This window comes from Staurois parvus, unplaced genomic scaffold, assembly GCF_062004578.1.
Source record: "Staurois parvus isolate SC_StPar_1 unplaced genomic scaffold, SC_StPar_1.0 ptg000298l, whole genome shotgun sequence".
In the NCBI taxonomy this organism is placed as follows: Eukaryota; Metazoa; Chordata; class Amphibia; order Anura; family Ranidae; genus Staurois; species Staurois parvus.
The window spans coordinates 5034715-5051275 of NW_028318094.1; the positions used below are offsets into that span (position 1 = coordinate 5034715).

Genomic DNA, 16561 nt, shown 5'->3' on the forward strand with positions numbered 1-16561 from the left:
TCCATCAGTGTTGGGGTCACATTAGCTCAGTGATAGAGAAAAACTGAGGGAGAGGAAAAACACTGGAATACTAGTCTGTACCAGTGTGCAAAAGTGTATTGCTTTGGAAGAATAAATCACCTCTAATGCTGGGTGTTAGAATAGTTTTTCACATTTTAGAATGGGGTGCCTTAGGACAGTCCGTAATTTTAAAGAGTGCCTTGACTGAAAAAAAGGTTGAGAAACACTGGTCTATAGAATATGTGTGCTGGTGTGGGACAGCAGTAGTCTTTAGCAATCGTCAAAAGCATGTTCTCAGCCAATCCTGTATAATGTCTGCAGTAGTGATGAGCTCAAAATCTGGACTGAACACAAGTAGTTAATGACATCTCTTGGGAGACCCTGCCCTTCATTTGGTGCAATCAGTTGCCAGAATTAACCCTGTCTGCAGGTCAGCTAGATATTTTACTTTCGGTAGGTGTCAGTCATTGTAATTGGTGTGGATCTATGTCACTGAATGACATGATTGACAATGGATGCAAATTATGGGACTATTTTTTTTTTATATTAACCACTCCCCATCTAGCCACTGTAGATATATGGCCAGGTGGGACAAGTACTGATCTGAGAGGGCATAGCCATACGTCCTCCCTTTCATGAGCTGGGCAGCAGTGCAAACCTGTGATGGTTGTACTCTGCGGAAGGTTTGCTCTTTCATTGCCCCATCTGATCATGTGATGGTAAACAGAAACACGTGTCTCTATATCAGCTCTCCTTCTCCTTACACAGAGGGCGCTAGTGAGGAGAGGTGATCTGTACAGTCTGTCAGGGATCTGTGTGTAACTGCTGATTTTACTGTGCAGTTATGCACAGATCCCACACAGTGCAGCCAACTGTCACCAGTCAGGGACCACTCAGTGTCCCTATTGGACCATCAACATCTGTCAGTGTCCCTAGTGGATTGTCAACATCTGCTGGTGTCCCAGTGGACCATCAACATACACTCTATTGCCAAAAGTATTGGGATACTTGCCTTTGCACACACATGAACTTTAATGGCATCCCAGTCTTAGTCCATAGGGTTCAGTACTGAGTTGGCCCACCCTTTGCAGCTATAACAGCTTCAACTCTTCTGGGAAAGCTGTCCACAAAGTTTAGGAGTATGTCTAGCAGAATGTTTGACCATTCTTCCAGAAGCACATTTGTGAGGTCAGGCACCGATGTCGGACGAGAAGGCCTGGCTCGCAGTCTCCGGTCTAATTTATCCCAAACATGTTCTATTGGGTTAAGGTCAGGCCAGTCAAGTTCCTCCACCCCAAACTTCCTCAGTCATGTCTTTATGGACCTTGCTTTGTGCACTGGTGTGCAGTCATGTTGGAACAAGAAGAGGCCATCCTCAAACTGTTTCCATAAAGCTGGGAGCATGAAATTGTCCAAAATGTCTTGGTATGCTGACGCCTTAAGAGTTCCCTTCAATAGTACTAAGGGGCCAAGCCTAACCCTTACAAAACAACCTCACACCATAATCCCCCCTCCACCAAACTTTACACTTGGCACAATGCAGTCAGGCAAGTACCGTTCTACTGGCAAACTCCAAACTCAGACGTGTCCATTGGATTGCCAAACAGAGAAGCATGATTTGTCACTCCAGAGAACACTCTCCACTGCTCTAGTCCAGTGGTGGCATGCTTTACACCACTGCATCTGACACTTTGCATTGCACTTGGTGATGTAAGACTTGGATGCAGCTGCTCAGCCATGGAAACCCATTCCATGAAGCTCTCTATGCACTGTTTTTGTGCTAATCTGAAGGCCACATGAAGTTTGGAGGTCTTTAGCTATTGACTCTGCAGACAGTTGGCGACCACTGCGTGCTGTGCACCTCAGCATGTGCTGACCCTGCTCTCATTTTACATGGCCTACCACTTCGTGGTTGAGTTGCTGTTGTTCCCAGTTGCTTCCACTTTGTTATAATACCACTAACAGTTGACTGTGGAATATTTAGTAGCAAGGAAATTAAACAAATGGACTGAATCCAATGATTTGGAGTGGTGCTCCAAAAACTTTGGCCATAGTGTATGTCCGTGTCCTAGTGAACCATCAACAGCTGTTGGTGTCCTAAGTGGACCATCAAAATCTATTGGTGTTCCCAATGGACCATCAACATCTGTCACAGTGTCCTTGTGCACATCAACATCTGTTACAGTGTCCCAGTGCACAACAACATCTGCAAGAGTATCCCAGTGGACCATCAACATCTGTTGATGCCCCAGTGGACCATCAACATCTGCCAGTGTCCCAGGGCAGAACATCTGCAATAGCGTCCCAGTGCACATCAACATCTGTCACAGTGTTACAGTGCACACCAACATCTGTAGTAGTGTCCCACTGCTCATCAACATCTGTCAGTGTCCCAATAGACCATCAACATCTGTCAGTGTCCCAGTCTTCCTGCTTGCAGATAAGTTCACATTAGGAGGCTTCTGGCCAAACTTGGAGTGAAAAGTATAACCATGTGATGTGGGACTGTGGTAGAGATGTTGCCAATACACTCTATTGGTATGGCAATTAAATGGTTCACCTACTCTGTGCACTATGCCAATATTATGTAAGTAGGGACATAAAAAAAACCATAAAGATAAAAAATTTATTGTTTCAGTACTAATAAAAGTGTTCTATATACATAAAATATAAACATGACATGTTAACATAGGAAAACATTTTGACGATTGTAATAAATGCTTTTAATTTTGTGATTTTATCGATACATTAATCACTCTCCACCCTTAACTAAGGAGTGAAAAAAGGAAACCACATAGCTCATGTGTATATATATATATATATATATATATATATATATATATATATATAAAACACAAGATATGAGGCAAGCGCAGATAATATGGTAGCCACTAGCAGAAAAGGCAAGGTAACAAACCCACAGTAATCAATTCAAATCTAAGTGCAGAGCTAAAGCATCACTGACAAATGCAATCATAAAGTGCTTATGTGAATAAAAGTGATCATACAATATACTAGTAGTGAATATAGTAAGTGTGCCCCTGAAGACATGCATGCACACGAAACGTGTTGGGTGAAGCCTTACGTGCTGACGTCATGCCGCCGTGGCCGGAGCTTGGAGCGGCAGCCATTTTGGTATGCTTTTACTGCATTTAACTCTTTGCTGTATCCACGTGGATTGCTTTTAACAATTTACAATAAATACTACACTATATTGCCATACCTTTGGCTCCTGTGGTGAGCTTTCCCCCTATGAGGATCCTTTGTTGATTTTGCATAGCCATGACCCTGGAGAAGTCCGGTCCCTATTTATGGCTTTCTGTGACCCCCAATAAGGATCAGCATTAACGCTGTTATATAAGTAACGTTCTGGTGAGTGCACATCCATATAAGGTGGTAGATTCCTATGTTGGATCATGAGCATTCTCGAGCATCCCAGCTGGTATTGCTGCACCTTGTAGTTCCACAAACACTGGGCACTGCTGTGACCTGTAGTGCCACGGACTATGTATAATCACCATTATTGCTAAATAAGCACACATATATCACTTGGCACTTCTGTGACCTGCAGTGCCACAGACTATCCACTATTTACATTCAGAGTTTTTTAATGATTTTATGATTCTATGTGATCTGAGACGTTTTATTTGATTTATTTCACTGGAATATTGTATGAACATTTCTATTCACATAAGCACTTTATGATTGCATTTGTCACTTATGCTTTAGCACTGCACTTACTTTTGAATATATATATATAACACATGCCAAAAGCTTCACCAACAATGCGTTCCTTCATATTTCTAAGATAAAAAAAAGCATGCATTAAAGAATAAGCTCACTTTCAGACAAGCAGATGCACGCAGCTTATGGGAGTGTTTACGTCACAAAGCCAGAAGTCCTCTATCTACTGGTCATGTCTGCACAAGCATTTTAGATTACTTACTTATGACAGTGCTGAAAATTTATGCATTTTAAAAATATTGTGCATTGTCATTAGATGCTGCCCTCAAGGAGCATACAATCTACAGTCCTTACCTCACATGCATACATACACATACAAGTGTCAATTAGCCTGCCAGAATGTGTTTGGAGTAGGGGAGAAAAGCAGAGAACCCAAAGAAAATCCAGGCAAACACAGGGAGAACATGCAAACTCCAAGCAGGCAGTGTCCTGGTTAGGATACCATAGTACTGCAAGCATTGGCCACTAAGCCAAAACCATGCTTGAAGCATAATGTAGGTTGGGAGCATTAGAAGTCCCTGGACTAGTGATTCTTCTGCACTGACTCTCCATCAGGGATGTACGTTTTCTGAGCCTCATCTTGGATTTTACTGGTCTGAATCATGCATTTCCATTTTAGCGAGTAAATTTATTCCCTCCAAATGACAAACATTTATTTTCCTGCAAAATTAACCTTTATGGTATGGGTTCTTATTTAGGAATATCCATTTCCCTTGGGGCTCCAGCCTAGAAGTCATTTCTGACGAAACACGTAGGGGGCAATTTGAACGTGCCGCTATCACGCACCAGTGCCGGTAGGAGCCAGCATTTTTTCATTAACCATCAGCCTGCCATAGCCTCGGTGTGTGGCGACGATTTCACACTGGTAAGAGCCCACTTTTTAAAGGTGTTACACAGTGCTAGAACCTTTTTTAAGTTTGGGTGTATACACCATTTGCCTATGGATGGATGTGGTTCTTTAAGTGTCATCATAACTAAACAGGTGATTGAATCTGCACGTTTATGTTTGACTAAATTCACAGGAAAGCACATTTGTTCTCAAGTGGATTGTCATGGACTTTCACATTTAATTTAATATTATATGATGTTTTTAACATTATTTATGCGCTGCTGTTTGTTTTAATTTACCGTAATATCCTACAATTTGTATCACAATTGCACAGTAGCTGCTTTGCATATATTTATTATTTTCTTTTGACCTAGCATGATTATACTTTGATTTTTATTGGACAGCTTGATAGCTGCTTCTGATTCCAAGCATCTCTTTCAGCTATCTAGCTGTCTCTGTCTCCTGCAAGAGGAGGAGGAGGACATTTCCAACTACCTGATGTATTCATTGTGAATAGGGTGGATTCTTCTCCTTTATACAGACAATGATTCTGAGACTAGCATTTAAAATGCACCTGAACTCAAAAGTGAAGATTTGCCTTGCTATAGGAACAATTAGAAATTGTTCCTAAGAAGTACCCTGAAAAATGTAGTTTTTTTTTCCTTGAGTTCCTCCTGAAAAATAGCAGCACACTTTCTGGTATGTGAGGGTGTCTAAGTCCTCCGAAGCCTGCAGATTCATGGCTGCCTATCTGCAGAGTGAGATCTAAGGCACTGCTGTCTCTGACTGCTAGTATCATGTGATTTGGAGGGAGATCTGGTAATGTCACTACTGTCCTGCTCAATGTTCTCCTTGCTGGAGGCTCTGACATAGGGAAGCAAAGCTCTGCCTCCACCAAGATGAGCACTTCCACACAGAGACACAGCGCAGAATGAGGCATGAAAAGTCAGTAATGGGAAAAGATGAGTTGCAGGGAGACCACAGGAAAAAACAAGCGAATACTCATCTGCTTACCCTTTTAGCACAGCTTCCAGAGATCGGGTCCTTTTTAACATTAAAAGAAGTTCTAACCAAAATGACCTCATATCTCATTGAATCGCTTGCCAACCATGTAATGTATATATGGTGTGAAGAGAAAAGTTGTTTTTAATGCCCAGTCATCACATATATGCATCTAAGGCTGCCCGAGGTTGTGTTCAGAGATAATGCACATTGCCCAACCTGTCACCAACAGCTTTCAGACATGTCTTTTTATTGGGCCAAAAGGGACGTATTCCCTATCATATGACCATTGTGAGAGATGATCACAGAAGTCATATGGTACAGAAGCTGTGCCGCCTAAAAAAATTGGAGAAGATGTCAGCAAATAACGATGGAAAATGCACTTTATAAATACATTTTTCAAGGAATATATGATAAATCCTCATGAAATCTAACATTAATAGACATGAGAGCATTGTGTGTCTTTAGGTTCCAGTGATGTAAATCCTTCATCATGGTGTTAATGCAAATTTTTGTGTTCCAACAGTAGTTGACCAGTGAGTAGTAGACAACATAATCTAAATTCTATACAATAAAGCTCTAAATGATATACGTGTGTGTAATTTACAACAATGAAGTTATATAGTAATTAGAGATTGAATATAGAATTTGAATTGTTACATTGGTTCGGAATGTTTTCTCGATCTGGAAAAAGGAAAACTTATAATGTAAGATGTGCCATAATATATTCGGTGTCAAATCTGCAGCATCGTTTGGTCATTTCCTAAGATGAAAGATACAACAATTAGTCTAGATCCTTGATAAGAGAGCATAAAGTGATAGCATTCCAAAAAAAAAATATTCTCTGGTCCATAGAGAGGATATAGGTGTAAGTGGTAAAGCGGTTAAACTGTAATGCAAAACATTTTGTTTCATTTTGGACAGAGTTGGGAAGGGTTACATCTTCTGACAAATTTTTACTACTGCCTGTGTCCCTATTGGGAAGATTCACCCTTTTATTCATCTTGGTGGCCACTGTCACGGAGCTATGAAGTGATGGGAAATACTATAGCTTAGAGTTGTCACCAGAACAGGAATTGTGGGGAGATGTTCCAATAGGTGACAACTGTCTAAGATGGTTTTCCCCTTACTTTGGGGTGATTTCTTCACACTTCCAGTTATATCTCCAAGAGAAGAAGTGAAGGGAAATCTCCCCAGCAGGATACAGATTGCAAAATAATAGCCTATTAGGTGTTTAACCCTTCCATACTCTATGAAAAACTAAACAAAAACTGGCTATACAGTTAATTTAAAGGGAATATGCAGTTATTTTTTTTTTCTTAGAAAACCATATAAAAGAGATCAGCTTGGTGCAAACACATTTATCAATAATGTTCATGTTGGTAATATTTTAAAACCTTGTTTATTTGAATGCATTGAAATTATTTATGCATACAATGGCAACATGATTTATTCAGTACATACACAGGCTCTGTTTCTTGCATTGAAGTGGTACACAGTTGTGTTTTATTGCTCCTTCTCACTGGGCAAGTCTATAAGTCATCCAACTCACTGAAAACAATGCACAACCTATGTAGCTGAAATCTCATGCCAACAACTGTCTAAAGCAAGACAGTTACACTGAACAAAATATGGAAAAGCTAAATAAAAATTTTGAAAGTAAAACAAAAAAAATGGATTTGGATAAGCGCCTCAATAATAACTTACAATATATGCCTACTAATAATTCACTTAATGTTTCACTTTATAAAACGTCATTACCTAATCTTACCGTTGGTCAACTTTATAATCTTCAAGTACAGTTGATGAGATAAGCATCAAGTAATATACTCCCCATACCCTGGAAGATGTGAATGGCAGGGGCGCAAAGGGCAGGTGAGTATGGGCAATTGGCACTAAATTTCCAATTCCAAAAAAGTTGGGACGCTGTGTAAAAACCTATATAAAAACAGAATGCAATGATCTGCAAATATCATAAAAACATATTTTATTCCCAATAGAAAATATATGAAATGTGTAACCCCTTTGCTGCCAGAGATGTTTTTGAGTGTTTTTGTATACATGTTGGCCTGAAGATTAAACAAAAAAAAACATATTTTATCTGAAAGTAGACAGCATAAGGAATAAAATTGTGATAACTCCAGTTTTTTATGTTACGCCATGTCGCCGCAAAGGCGTAGGAAATGCAAAATTTCAGTAAAATGCACTAAAGTTTAATTTTAGGGCACAAAAAAAATAAATGAAGCCTTGTACACATGATCAGAAAATCATACAAAAAAAGCGATCATATGATAATCTGATCGTTAGTACATATCTTTCATCCAAAATTAGTTGAAGTTACAAGCACGAAAATTTTTCTCGTACAATACCAGATCATACGATTTTCCTTTAGTCAATACAGTTTTTGTCTGAAAATACAATACAAATGCATTTTCTTTCTGTTGTACAAGAATTTTCCTAATTTCAGTAACCTTTTCACTTTTGATATGAAACTAGCATGCAAAAAAAAAAAAGGATGATCATTTTTTAAATATTCTCATCGTGTGTATGGGGCTTTACTAACTGTTTTAGTAAGGTATGAAAGATGAGGTTGCTCTGAGCAAAAAGATACTTAACATGTCAAACTTAAAATTGCCTGCGCCCATGAAATGGTGACAAACTTAAGTACCATATATTTTCCACAGGCAATGCTTTAAAAGCCCTCTTTAGGTCAACAGTTTACCATTATGCAGGAGCTCTGCCACTATGATTGTTGCTTTCACTCTGGTATGTGCGGTGATATGTAACGTGTATCACAATTGACATTTTCATGTATCGTCACCCTGACACTTGCATTTATGTTCGAACATGTGTGCATATGATGGTGGTGGTGGGGGCTTCAAATTTTTGGGGGAAATTTTATGTGCTTATGTGTAACTAACATTTTTTTACAAGTTTTAAACATTTTTTTTTACTTGGAATCTTTTGATGATAATATCTACTGTAGATGATATTTTTAAAGTCTGCAATTTTATGTTAAGGAATATTATTCTGAAATTGTTCGACAATTTTTATATGCAGCGTTTCACAGATGGTGAACCTCTGACCATCTTTACTTCTGAGTCACTCCTAACTCTCAAAAATGCCCTTTGTATACCCAATCATGTCACTGATCTATTGCAAATGACCTAATTAGGTAATGCAAATTGTTCTTCCAGCTCTTCCTAGTTAGTACCACTTACTTTGCCAGCTTTTTGTTGCCTTGCTCCAACTTTTTTGAAACATTTTGCTTGCATCAATTTCAAAATGATCTTATTTTTTTTATTTAAACAGTATATTTTCTCAGTTTAAACATTTGATATGTTTTATAATTTCTGTTGTAAATAAAATATGGGTTTATGAGATTTACAAGTCATTGCATTCTGTTTTCATGTACATGCTCCAGCATCTCAACTTTATTCAGAATTGAAGTTGAACTCAGGCCAAGCACAGAATCACTTTGATAAATGTTCAGTCAGAGGGAGGGTTTAAAGGCCTTTTGTTTCTAAAATCCACCTCCCCTATGTACCACTATACCATTATGGGGCAGCACAGTGGCTAAATGGTTAGCACTTCCGCCTGGCAGTACTAGGGTCATCGGTTTGAATCCCAGCCATGGCACCACCTGCCTGGAGTTTGCCTCTTTGCCCTGTGCCTGTGTGGGTTTCCTCCGGGTACTCTGGTTTCCTCCCACGCTCCAAAGACATGCTGGTAAGTTAATTGGCTCCTGTCTAAATTGGCCCTAGTATGTGTATGTATGGATGTAAGTTAGGGACCTTAGATTGTACACCCCTTGAGGGTTAGGGACTGATGTGAATGTACAATATATATATATATATATATATATATATATATATATATAAAGTGCTACATAAATTGACAGTGCTATATAAGTACCTGAAATAAATAAATAAAAATTAATGTTGTAAAAAAAAATAAAAGCTTTCTTTGACTTTGAGAACAAGGCCTTACCTTAGCCCTTGCTGTATTTCTTAGAAAGCTTCATAACTTGCTGGCATGTAGATTTAGGACAGAAAAGCCAGTAAGACACTGGAAAGAGATTACTAGCTGACCACATTAGCACACACATCCTGCACTGACCTCATTAACCTCCCTAGCGGTATTCCCGAGTGTTGCTCGGGGTAAAATGTCAGTGCCAAAAGCGGTAACCCTGAGCTACACTCGGACTTACCATGCGGCGCTGCATAGGGAGTCCCTGCAGAGCTTACCTTGTCCTTCGCTCCCGCGATGTGTCCCGTGCAGCGTCCCCGGCCATCTCCTCCGGCCGATGCCGTCATCCGGCTTCTGTGTTCCGGTCCCTGTGACGTTGGGACGTATGGGCGCCGCCGCCGGCGGCGGGAAATTTTAAAATTTTTAAAAATGTCATTTTTAAAAAAAAAATTTTACATAGCAAAACATTGCTGTTTCAACCCATTTCACATACATTTTGTCCCTAGTTCTTTGTCCTGTGCCCTGCCTGCATTTTGTCTGTGCTTTCTGCCTGGAAACTGAGAAAAGTCCATGGCGTCCAAAAAGTGTCCCTTTAGGTCAAAAGTGGTTTTAGACCGGCTAGAGAACAGCGATAGTAAATCAGAACCACTTGCAGAATTGAGTGATAATGATTCGTGGGGAAATTCATCATCAGACACTGAAAACTATTTTGCGACTTTGCTCAGCGATGTGAGAACTTGGAGCTCTATTTCAAATTTCAGTGTTTTTGGTTTGATTATATTATTGAATTAAATGTATTATTATTATATTATTAATTTTTATGATTATTTATTAAATTATAATTTATGATTTCATGTTTCAAATTTTATCATACCCGGAATGTTCACTAGACTCTTGTTCGGACAGATTTCAGTGAGTTATTCCTAAAAACTACAGCCTACAATAAAAAAACTACATATTTCCATGCAAAATAATGGTACCGCTTTCAGCACCAAAAATCTGAAATAATCAGACCGCTAGGGAGGTTAAAACACACATCCTTCACCCAACAACTATTTGTTCATGGCATCCTCTGCATCTCTCCCACATTTACCTGGTTACCCCAGCTTCCCTTCAGATGGGTTCAGGCTGCATGCTAAACTGCCTGAGGCTGCATGCAGTGCACAGGACACCCCTATGTAGTGCAAGGGCCTGCTTGATTGGATACAGGGATACAGAGTGATTGGATAGATGGTGTGTTCTCCTATTATATAGTTTTGCTAAATCTAAAGGAGATTGTACAGAGATTGTACAATCAGATTGTATAGTGTATGGCCACATTTATACACCTAAAATTACCTAGTTGCTCTTTCAGTGTCATTAATTGTTAACGGCACATCAAAAAAAATGAGTGGAAAATACAGCAAAACGCACAGTAAAAACGTGCAACTCACACCACGCCAAAATGTCCCATTAGCTACTTTTTCACGTGTAGTGCAGCCTATTGGAATAACTGGACTGCCCTTTGTGTGTCACTGGAAAAATTAGCCAAAAAACATGCTACTCCCGTGTGTGAATGGGGCCTGAAAGTGAAATTGGTTTGTTTACACTAGAACAGTGAGGCTCCATTCACATCTGTGTGTTTCCGAATGCATGGCAAGCTGAACAGAAAATGCATAGTGTTTGTGTCAAGTGAAAAAGCTCCAAAACACCCAAAACAAATGCATAAAGATGACCATACACTATGAAACATGATTATACAATCTCTGTACAAGTTCTTTCAGATTTACCAGAACTGTGGAATACGAGGACACACCTGAACAATCTATTCAATTTGTATCAAATCAGAAAGGCACTTGTACTACATAGCTGATGGGAAATCTAAAGGAGATTGTACAATCAGATCCTTTAGAAAATGGATGAAAGGTACTATTGTAATGAGGGAGGTGTGGGCCAGAGTGATGAACACATGCTATCACACCCTCTTCTGTGATGCAGCAAGGAAGTGAAGGCATCTGGGAGATGGCCTACAGCAAGTGAATGCTGAGAAATGATCTACAGGAAGTGATGGAATCTGAAAATGATTTCAAAAATTCAATGAATCTGACAAGAAAATAAACCTACTGTGGATAAGGTGAGAGGGAAGCACAATGGGATGGCTGAGCCAGAAATGGCATTGGAAAATGCTTCTAGTTATAATGAAAAGTGAAATTCTGCCAGAAAAAGGTGAATTTATCCTTTAAGGGGTAGTTTTTGTGTTCGTGACATTATGCATTATAGGAGCACTAAGGAGAGCTGCTGATTTTAAGCCTGTTAATGCAAGAGTTGCCAGTGCTAAGTACTAACGTACCGGTTCTGAAGCCCACTCAACTGGTTTTTAACTTCTTCATCAGGCCTTGGGTTTATCTGGTTTGTCTCTGTTTTTGTAATCTCCCTCTTTGTTTTTGTTTTTTCTGTTCAACTCAGCTCTTCCTACATATGCTGTAAAAACTTCAAAAAGAAAAAGATAGTAAAAATAACAGGCGATTTGTACCTTTTTTTTTTTTCGAGGGACACAGGAAACCTTTAACAGTGCCTAATCTTTCCTGCAGCTTACAGGAAGATTGGACACTGGCAAACAAACAAATGTAGGCCAGGCCAAGATAACCCCTCCTACTACCAGCATACCTGAGTTTTGTAGCAAAGCAGTACTGAGAGCATGATCATAAACACAGAGGACTGGGGTCTGTGTCCCTCAATGGACTTTGAGGGACACAGAAGGAATGTGTAAATTTAAAATTAAAGCACCATACCATAATATCTGAGTCTGAATACAAGTTTAATCCAATGATAGATTGTTCCAACACATTTCAGGACTGTATTTCTGCCCCCTACATCAGGGATAACATATAACATATAAGATAATAAAATGTTCTTATATATACAGTTAGGTCCATATATATTTGGACACAGGCACAATTTCTTTTCATGCATTTAACAAAACGTATTCAAGCTATAGAAATATAATGGATATGGGCTGAAATTGCACACTCTCAGGTTTAATTTGAGGGTACGTACATCCAAATTGGAGGAAGGGTTTAGGAATTACAGCTCTTAAGAGTAGAAATCCCCCCTTTTTCAAGGGACCAAAAGTAATTGGACAATTGAATCAAAAGCTGTTTCATGGCCAGTTGAGGGTTACTCCTTCATTATATCTTCACCAATTAAGCAGGTAAATGGTCTGGAGTTAATTCTAAGTGTGGTATTTGCATTTGGAATCTATTGCTGTGAGCCTACATCATGTGTTCAAAGGAGCTGTCCATGAAAGTGAAACAAGCCATTGTAAGGCTTCATGGAAATGGAACGAAACAAATCCATCAGAGAGATAGCAGCAACATTAGGAGTGGCCAAATCAACAGTTTGGTACATTCTGAGGAAAGAAGAACGCACTGGTGAGCTCAGCAACATAAAAAGCTATGGATGTCCACAGAAGACAACAGTGATAGATGATCACAGGATCCTCTCTATGGCAAAGACAAAACCCATTCACAACATCCAGACAAGTGAAGGACACTCTCCAGGAGGTGGGTGTATCATTGTCAATGTCTACAATAAAGAGAAGACTTCAAGAGAGCAAATACAGAGGGTTCACCACACGGTGCAAACCATTCATAAGCCTGAAGAATAGAAAAAGTCAGATTAGACTTTGCCAAGAAACAGCTTAAAAAGCCAGACCATTTCTGGAAAAGCATTCTTTGTACGGATGAAGCTAAGATTACAAGATGTACAGGAATGATGGGAAGAAAAAAGTGTGGCGAAAGCTTGGAACAGCTCATGATCTAAAGCACACAACGTCATCTGTAAAACATGGTGGAGGCAGTGTGATGGCACAGGCATGCATGGGTTCCAGTGGCACTGGGCCATTGGTGTTTATTGATGATATGACAGAAGACAGAAACATCCGGATGAATTCTGCAGTGTTTAGAGATATACTGTCAGCCCAGATTCAGCCAAATGCAGCAAACTTGATTGGATAGTGCCTCACAGTACAGATGGACAATGATCCAAAACACATTGCAAAAGCAACCCAGGAGCTTTTTAAAGATTCTGCAATGGCCAAGTCATTCACCTGATCTCAACCCAATTGAGCATGCATTTCACTTGCTGAAAGCAAAACCAAAGGCAGAAAGACCCACAAACAAGGAACAACTGAAGACAGCTGCAGTTATAGCCTGGCAAAGCATCAGAAAGGAGGAAACCCAGTCTTTGGTAACGTCCATGGGTTCCAGACTTCAGGCAGTCATTGCCAGTAAAGGATTCTCAATAAAATATTAAAAATTAACATTTTATTTATGATTATATGCATTGTCCAATTACATTTGAGCCCCTGAAAATGGAGGGAATGTGTATAAAAATGGTTGCAGTTCCTAAAATTTGTACTTGATATTCATGTTCAACCCCTTGAATTAAAGCTGAAAGTCTGCACTTCAAATTCATTTGGATTGTTTCATTATAATTTATTTTGGTGGCATACAGAGCCAAAAGCCAAAATTGTGCCTGTGTCCAAATATATATGGACCTAACTGTAAATCCTTGTAACATATGATTCCAATAATTCAAGAACAAAATCAAATCCAAATACAAGTCAATGCATAATAAAATACAATTTTAAAGACACTAAATTGATACAAGTATTGGTGATCAGAATGATGGTAATAAAAGTGAGGATATGGTAGGTTGATAATAATTGTATTCTTAATAGTGTTAATAATAGCAAAAAAAACAAACACATTTTTACTAGCAATATTCATAATAATAATGTAAAGTTGCCAATAGCAAAAATAATAAAATATATAATATAATGTATAATAGTAAAAAGAAGATAAAAAAAATGTTTTTCATATATTCACTTATATATTTGTTATTTTAAGAACATTTTTGGAAACAAGTTCAAGGCAAGTTCGAGGCAAGTTCAAGGTAACTTGAACAGAATATACAAAAAAGAAATAATGGCTGCACAAAATTGAAAACGAACGACAGATTGCAAATGATAGCAGGACAAACCCCCAAAAATTCTCCAAATATATTAATAGTAAAAAGGTCAGGTCTGAGCATGTAGGCCCTTTACAAAATTATCTAGAGTGGGTGACTGGGGACAAAGAGAAGACAAATTTATTACATACCTTCTTCAGCTCTGTGTATACAAAGGAGCATGGGGGAGCTCTTGTCCATAATGGGCATGGTATTGACACAGCTCCAGATGATCTACAATGGCTCACAATTGATATGATCCAGAAATATTTAGACAGAATAAAGGTGAATAAAGCACCTGGACCGGATGGCATACACCCACGGGTCCTTAAAGAATTGAGCTCTATCATTTCAAAGCCATTGTTTCTAATTTTTAGAGACTCTTTAATGACTGGCATAGCACCACTGGATTGGCGTAAGGCCAATGTGGTACCTATATTTAAAAAGGGGTCAAAATCTTTACCAAGTAATTATAGACCTGTATATTTAGTTTTATCTATAGTTGGGAAAATACTGGAGAGTTTAATAAAAGACCACATAGATGAGTTCTTGCTGGAAATAAATATTTTAAGCAACAGACAGCATGGATTCATGAAAGACAGAATTTGTCAAACTAATCGGATTTCTTTTTATGAAGAGGTGAGCAAAACCTTGGACAGAGGGGTGGCGGTGGATGTGGTATACTTGAACAGAGGGGTGGCGGTGGACGTGGTATACTTGGATTTTGCAAAAGCGTTTGACACAGTTCCCCACACACGGCTAATGTGTAAGGTAAAGTCTACAGGCTTGGAAAAATTCATATGTAAATGGATAGAAAACTGGCTAAAAGATCGTATTCAGAAAGTAGTGGTTAATGATTCATACTCTGCATGGTCTAGAGTTGTCAGTGGTGTACCCCAGGGTTCAGTGTTGGGACCCTTACTTTTTAATATATTTATAAACGATATAGGGTCTGGGATTATAAATCCCATTTCAGTCTTTGCAGATGACACCAAGCTGTGCAGTGAAATAACTTCCTTACAGGATGTCTTCAACTTACAAGCCGACCTCAATGCACTGTATAATTGGGTAACTATGTGGCAAATGAGGTTTAATGTTGATAAATGTAAGGTTCTGCACTTGGGGGCTAAAAATATGCATGCATCATACATACTAGGGGAGTACAACTGGGGGAATCGAGTACAACTGGGGGAATCAATGGTGGAGAAGGATCTGGGAGTTCTGGTAGATCACAAGCTTAATAATGGCATGCAATGCCAAGCTCTGGTTTCTAAAGCGAGCAAAATCCTCTCTTGTATTAAAAGAGGTATAGACTCCAGAGAAAGAGATATCATATTACCCCGGTACAAATCATTAATAATACTTCATCTGGAATATGCAGTTCAGTTTTGGGCACCAATTCACAAAAAGAACATTGGGGAACTTGAGAAAGTACAGAGAAGTGCAACCAAACTGATAAGAGGCATGGAGGAGCTCAGCTATGAGGAACGAGTAGAGGAATTGAATTTATTCTCACTTGAGAAGAGGAGACTAAGGGGGATTTGATCAACATGTATAAATACATCAGTGGTTCATATAGTGAACTTGGGGTCGAGTTATTCACATTGAGGTCAACATAGAGGACAAGGGGGCACTCTTTATGTCTGGAGGAAAAGAGATTTAATCTCCAAATACGGAAAGGTTTCTTCACAGTAAGAGCTGTGAAAAAGTGTAATAGACTCCCTCAGGAGTTTGTTCTGATCAGCTCAGTGCATTGCTTTAAAAAAGGCCTGGATTCTTTCTTGGATACACAGAATATAACTGGTTACTAACATTTATAGGTAAAGTTGATCCAGGGACAATCCAATTGCCTCCTGGGGGATCAGGAAGGAATTTTTTCCGCTGCAGGAGCAAATTCGATCATGCTTTGCTGGATTTTTTGCCTTCCACTGGATCAACTGTGGATGTAGGATTATAACTTTTTTTTTTATGGTTGAACTGGATGGACTTTTGTCTTTTTTCAGCCAGACTAACTATGTAAGTATGTAA

General features: G+C 39.0%; 1 long non-coding RNA gene across 1 annotated transcript in view; it reads right to left on the bottom strand.

The window, feature by feature from the left end:
- Window positions 1–2612: 2612 nt before the first annotated feature.
- The window catches only part of LOC149458013 (uncharacterized), a 58043-nt gene continuing 44094 nt past the window's right edge, over window positions 2613–16561 (bottom strand). The window contains exons 3-4 of the long non-coding RNA XR_016313530.1: window positions 11874–12013; window positions 2613–6338 (exon numbers count right to left, since the gene is read on the bottom strand). This is a non-coding gene — a long non-coding RNA (uncharacterized LOC149458013). The remainder of the gene's footprint in view (window positions 6339–11873; window positions 12014–16561) is intronic.